This window comes from Octodon degus, unplaced genomic scaffold (genome assembly GCF_000260255.1).
Source record: "Octodon degus isolate 3935 unplaced genomic scaffold, OctDeg1.0 scaffold00039, whole genome shotgun sequence".
Taxonomy (NCBI): Eukaryota; Metazoa; Chordata; class Mammalia; order Rodentia; family Octodontidae; genus Octodon; species Octodon degus.
The window spans coordinates 288664-294663 of NW_004524615.1; positions in this window are offsets into that span (position 1 = coordinate 288664).

Sequence of the window (6000 nt, forward strand, 5' to 3'; positions counted from 1 at the left end):
TGTGTGTAATAGTTCTTCATATATCTTGAACACTTATGGTTTAGATCCACTCATCAGTGGATTAGTTGACTGGCAAGTTCATAGCTGGCCTGCTGTTAGGGGGCCGGCGCAAAAGCATGACCAGGAAGAGAACATTCTTGTTCATGGCTGTTCTTTTCCCTCTCTACTTCTTGGCCACCATGACAAGAGCAGCTTCCCTCCTCCAGGATCGTCCACCAGGTGGTGCACAGTGCAGCTGGCTGACTCAGCCCACCAAGATGGTGAGCCCAATCAACCTCACCTGCTTTAGGCTGTGGGTGTTGGTGGATATTTTGTCCCAGTGGTAGGAGAGGGACTGATACAGAAAACATGTCAGAATGAGGTAATTACCAAGATTAAACCTGAAATGTGCCTCAGAACTTTTGTGGAGAGCTCGGAAAGCCTTAGAGATGCTAGCAAGAGAAGCCCTAGAATGCTGTAAGCCAAGTAGGATGGGAGTTTCTGCTCAGAGCTCAGAGGATCAGAACGCTGATAAGAATGCAGACAGTAAAGGCCATGCTCAGAGGTTTCAGTCGAGAACAAGTATTCCACTATATTGGTAGCTGAGCTAGAGTTCATGTGTTACAACTAGGCAGAAAAAATGCCTGCCTTTTCTCCATATTCAGAGACTTTACAGGAAACTGAAATTAAGGGCAGTGGACTAATTAATACGGTAGAGGAAATTTCAAGACAGCCCACCATTCAGGCTGTGGCGTAGGTACCTCTCGTCACTTTTAGCCAGATCTACAGTGAAAATCAGGAGCAAACAGAAGATGTAAAGAGTTTGCCATTTCATCTGAAAAAAGCACCTACAAAGTTGGAGCTACAGAGACAATGGTTTCTGAAGAAATGAGCATTAAAAAGCAGCCAACTCTAGTGGGACACAGCTGTGTGATAGAGCTGGGTCATCTCTGCCTGCTCTGGGAGTGCAGTGTGAACCACACATGGGTTCGGCCACAGAGGCTCTGACCAGGCTGCAGTCACAGTGGTTTCGGTCCAGGATTTTCCATGACAACACTGCTTTGCTTCCGAAGCTGGCATCAGGGACCCGCCAGTCCACGGCCATAGGAGCCACCACAGACAGGAACCTGGAGTAGGGCCCAGAGCCGCCTATGGACAGCAGCTCTGGGGAGCTCCACCCTGGAATGCCAGTGGACAAGGGCAGTGGTGTGGTGTCCCGGCTCGTCACCAGCACAGGGCAGTGCAGAGGGGACGCCTTTTCCAGGTGTGTCCCAGGGATGTCCCCCAGGTGTAGGGTGCCAGTGGTCCCAAGTGATGGTTGCTGAGTCTCACTGACGCAAGAAGACCTCTGTGCTGTGCTCAACCCTGAGGAAGCTGTCTGCTTTCCACACAGAGGAGCTCTGGAAAGTGCTTCCTCGGCTGAGGGCCTGGACTGACCTCAGCACACGCTGGCCACAGCTGGGTCAAAGAGCACCGCGGGAGGAAGGGCAGGTGGCGGCTGTGCAGCTGGAGAGCTGGGTGCCTGCTGCTGGGCTGTCGTCCCCTAGAAGGCGGCCATGGCCTTAGGGCGCACCCTAAGGCCACAGAGCTTTGTGCATGCAGAAATGATGCTGGAAGAAACAAGTGAGAGGGTGTCTCAGTTCACTAAGGTATGGGAACAAAAACTTCACATTGCGTTATTTGTAAACAACAGAATTTACTCAGCACAGTTCTGGAGGCTGAGAAATCCAAGATCACGGGCCAAACAGACTTAGTGTCAGCTGGGGACCTGTTCCCCGTACGTGCTGACATCTATGGGCTTGTGTGTGTGCTCACCCGGAGGAGGAGCATAGCAGGTCCCCAAAGCCTCTTTGCTTTTATTTTTTATATGAGATCGTACTATGTTGTCCAGGCTGGCCTCAGACTCCTGGCTCAAGTGATCCTTGTGAGAAACTGGGACTTAAGATGAAGGACAATCTGTGTGGCTCCTTCAAGCTTCCATCATGAGAATAAAATATGTAGGAAGGCGCAGGGCCCTATGACACAATGATCATCTCAAGCCCACTTCTTTTTTTTCTAATTAAATTGTTAATTTTTTTTATTTTTCGTTCATTTTAATGAGAGAAAAATAGCAATGAAACAATTTCAAAACAGGTTAGGGCTGGGGAGATGGCTCAGTAAAATAAGCGTTTCCCTGGTAAGCACAAGGGTCTGAGTTCAATTCCTGGTTCTGCCAAAAAAAGAAAAAAAAAAGTAAGACAGTTACAATAATTAATACATTGCATTATTGTTGTCTTCACAGTAGTTATTCAGAGGACAAGATGCAGACATGATGTCTAAAAAGTTTTAGTACACACCTTTATTCTCACTGAACTAATAGAAGGCAGCTGTATATCTATTTTGTGTGTGTGTGTGTGTATATATATATATATATATATGTTACAAAATGGTCCTTCATTTATATCCCCCTTTTTTGTTTTGTTTTGTCAAAGATGGGTGTTCCATTGTTGTTAGAGAAACTGTATTTGGAGAAGTCTTTAAGGGACCTTTTCATTCTTGATGCCAGTTCAAATATTATAGGTATTTGAATTCAGCAAAATAACCCAATACAGTCCAATAGTCCACGATAGTAGTGGGTTATCAGCAGATTGGTAATCGTTCTGAAGTTGTTGACTTGAGCCTTTTACACTTCAGACTTTCACAGCTCAGCATATTAACATGGCATTACTTTTTATACCTCATGGTTATACTTTTCTGCTGGATGATGAAGACCAGGTTAAAGGAAGAGCTATATAAGTAAAAATGTAACTTTTGTATCTAAAAGCCCACTTCTTAATGCATCACCATAAGTGTTGGTTTCCAGTATATGAATTCTGGGAGGACACAGGCATTCAGACTTAGATAATCTACAATACTAATTTCAAGACTTACCACTAAGCTGTGGTCATGGCAGCTGTGTGGGGTTGGCTCCGGCAGGCTGTGGACCTGCACAACAGCGGAGGGCCTGCGTGGTCACGTAGAGAGCACCTCGGCCTGCAGAGGGAGCAAGGCAGGTTCTTCAACAAGCAGTTCCGGCACAAATGATTCGAGCCACCACACTCCATAAAAAAATTTAACTCAACATGAATAATGACAAGTAAAGGCAGAACTATAAAACAAGGATAAATATTCACAGCACTGGAGTGGTGAAGGAGTCTTAGATCTGACTCCAGAAGTTGAAAACATATTGTGTTCTCTGGGCCCAGTAGACTCAAGAACTCCATAATAGCCAATGGGAAACATCAGAGCACTTGAAAAGGAAGCAACATACTTCTGAAAAATCCACACAGACAAGAAATCAGAGAGCACAAGGAATACACGGACAGTGAGGATTCGAGGGGATGTAGCCAAAGCAGTGCTCACAGAAAAGCTGCATAAAATACTTAGGGCCAGCTAGGAGGATTAGCTAGTTAGCTTGTAAGTAGGCAGTCAGCCAGGCAAGGCCTAAGGCCAAGAGGGCTAGCTACAAAGAAAAGCTTAGACATGTAACAACGAACATGGGAAAAAGATGAAGAGTGAAGATAAGCGCCCTAACTGAGAAAAACTTCTGAGGCAGCTACTGGTTAACAACCACACACTCCTGCCTACCTCAGGACCAGACTTGGCGGAACTCAGAAGTGCAGAGACCAGTTTCCACTGGGCCAGTGGAATAACGGACTTTCTTCAGACTGTTACAAAGCTCATTTCCAACCCGCAGGGCCACCTGTGGCAGGTGAGCACCGAGAGCTAAGCAAAGGTCCCTAGCTCTGCCGCTCAACAAAGCCAGAGCCAGAGCTACCCGCTGGCACCCCACTCCCAGGACCCGCCCGGGTACCCACCAGGGGCTAGTTTTCTTCTTCTTGCTTCCAAGGAACACTCCCCTAGCTGCTTCCTTCTGGTCTGTGAGTTTGGTTTCTAGGTTGATAGCTATTTGGGTACTTCATTCCTAGATAGTGGGGAGACAAAGTCTCAGTCATCTAAGCCCCATCTCAAGAGCCCAAAGCAATCAGAAGGAAAAATAACGAAGAGCAGAAATCAGTGAAGTTGAAGAAAAAGAAAATCAATGGAGCAAAGAACTGATTCTTTGAAAAGATCAGTAGCATAGACTAACCTGTAGCACAACAAAGAGAGAGAAGGAAGCGGACGTCCTTTCTGATATCAGAAATGGGCATCACGCAGAATCTACAGACATCAGAGGGTGCAAAGAAAAAACCAAAAGCAACTCCACTTGGGCAAGATAGACCAGCTCACCAAGAAGCGAGCCACCACAATTCTCCCAATTTGAAATGGACTATTTGAATAGATTCACAATTCTAAAGGAATTAACTTGCAACTTTAAAACTGCTAAAAAAGAAATCTCAGACAGCTTTATTGGAGAATTCTACCAAATATTTAAATTGTAGAAGAAAGACTAGAGAGCAGTGTTCTTCATTAGCATAGATGCAAATACCCTTAACGTGGCCTCAGTCCGCAGCCACAATGTGGCTCAGTGGCATGTGTGAAGCAATGGGCTCACCCCCATAGCAGCAAAGCCTTAAACTACGTTAGCACTTAGAGTTCAACAGTATATGAGAAGAATTATATTCTAAAGCAACTGGAATTTATTCCATGGATGCTAAGCTCTTTTAATCTTGAAAATCAATGTTACCCTGTAGTATCAATGTGCCAAAGAAGAAAAACAATCACATAAATTATAAAAGGAAAACCTAATAAAATTTTTCTTTGAGGAAGACACCATCAGGAAACAAAAACCTAAGCAACAGACTAGAGACAACCTTCGCAGGCTATGTGTCCAGGCGAAGGTGCTCCCAAACCTATGGCAGGAACACCAAGGACGTGGGAGGAGCGGGCAAGAGCTTAATAGTCACAAGAGACATGCAGATGTTCGCAGCACGTAAAAACACCTGCTGCACTTGCACATTTAAATCAGGTGCAATCCCACGACAGGTGCTAGAACCACCACTAAGAAGACTGAGCCTACCAAACATCAGTGAGGACCTGGATCCACCAGGAAACCCAGTATGGTGCCACCATTTGGGGTGGGGGTGCGGGCTGCTGGGCAGAGCTGTGCAAAGCTAAACCCCAGTATGGGACCTGGGCATCAGCGTCCAGGAGGGGTGAACGGTAGTGTCCAGTCCAGGTGAGCATTAGTACGCAGATGCCCCAGTACCCTAATTCTCTGCAGCTCTATTATGGCCATGCCTAGATGTCCCCCAAAGCCCCACACAGTTATACATGGATTTCTTTTTCAGAAGTGGTTGAATCTACAGTATGTGACTGATCCTTGGTGCAGTGCTAGGATTAAGGGTGCTGGGATGAAGGGTGGGTGATTACTACATCAGTCCACTGATTGGGTTGGCGCTGCCCTAACCCTAGGAGCCTCGATACAGTATAAGGGACAGAAAGAGGCTTGTCTTCCGCTCGTCTGCTTTACTACCTTCTGCCCACCGTGAAGTGTTCTCCTCTGCCAAGCCACCCTGCCTTGGAGCCAGTTGCTTCTGGACTGAAACCTCTACAAACTGCGAGCTAACTAAACCTTTCTCCCTTCACTTGTGGGTATGAGGTATTTTGTCTCAGCAACAGAAAAGTAACTAAGGGAAGCCCCAAACTGAGAACAGCCTGATGTCCATTAGTGGGGAACAAATAACACATAATGAGGCACATCCCACATAAGAAGATCAATGGAGCACATGGTGATGGAACGTGGCAGGAGCTCCTGGCCACAGAGGAGCAGAGTCTGGGTGGTGAGTACACTTGTTATGGGTGGTGGCCAGAGGCTGTTGTTACATTGTGGGCTCTGAGAAGATACAGTGCATGGTACACAAATTATACTCGATACGACTGATCATAAATCTCAAGAATAAAGTCTTAACAAATTTTAAGAATAAAAATATATAGATGAGGGCAATCTTTGTTTACCTTGACATTGCTACTGGTTGAATATTAGAAAACACAGAAGAAAGTAGACTGGAAAAGCAATGATCAGGCTGTTTCAATGTTGAAAAGCATCACCATAACTTCGCA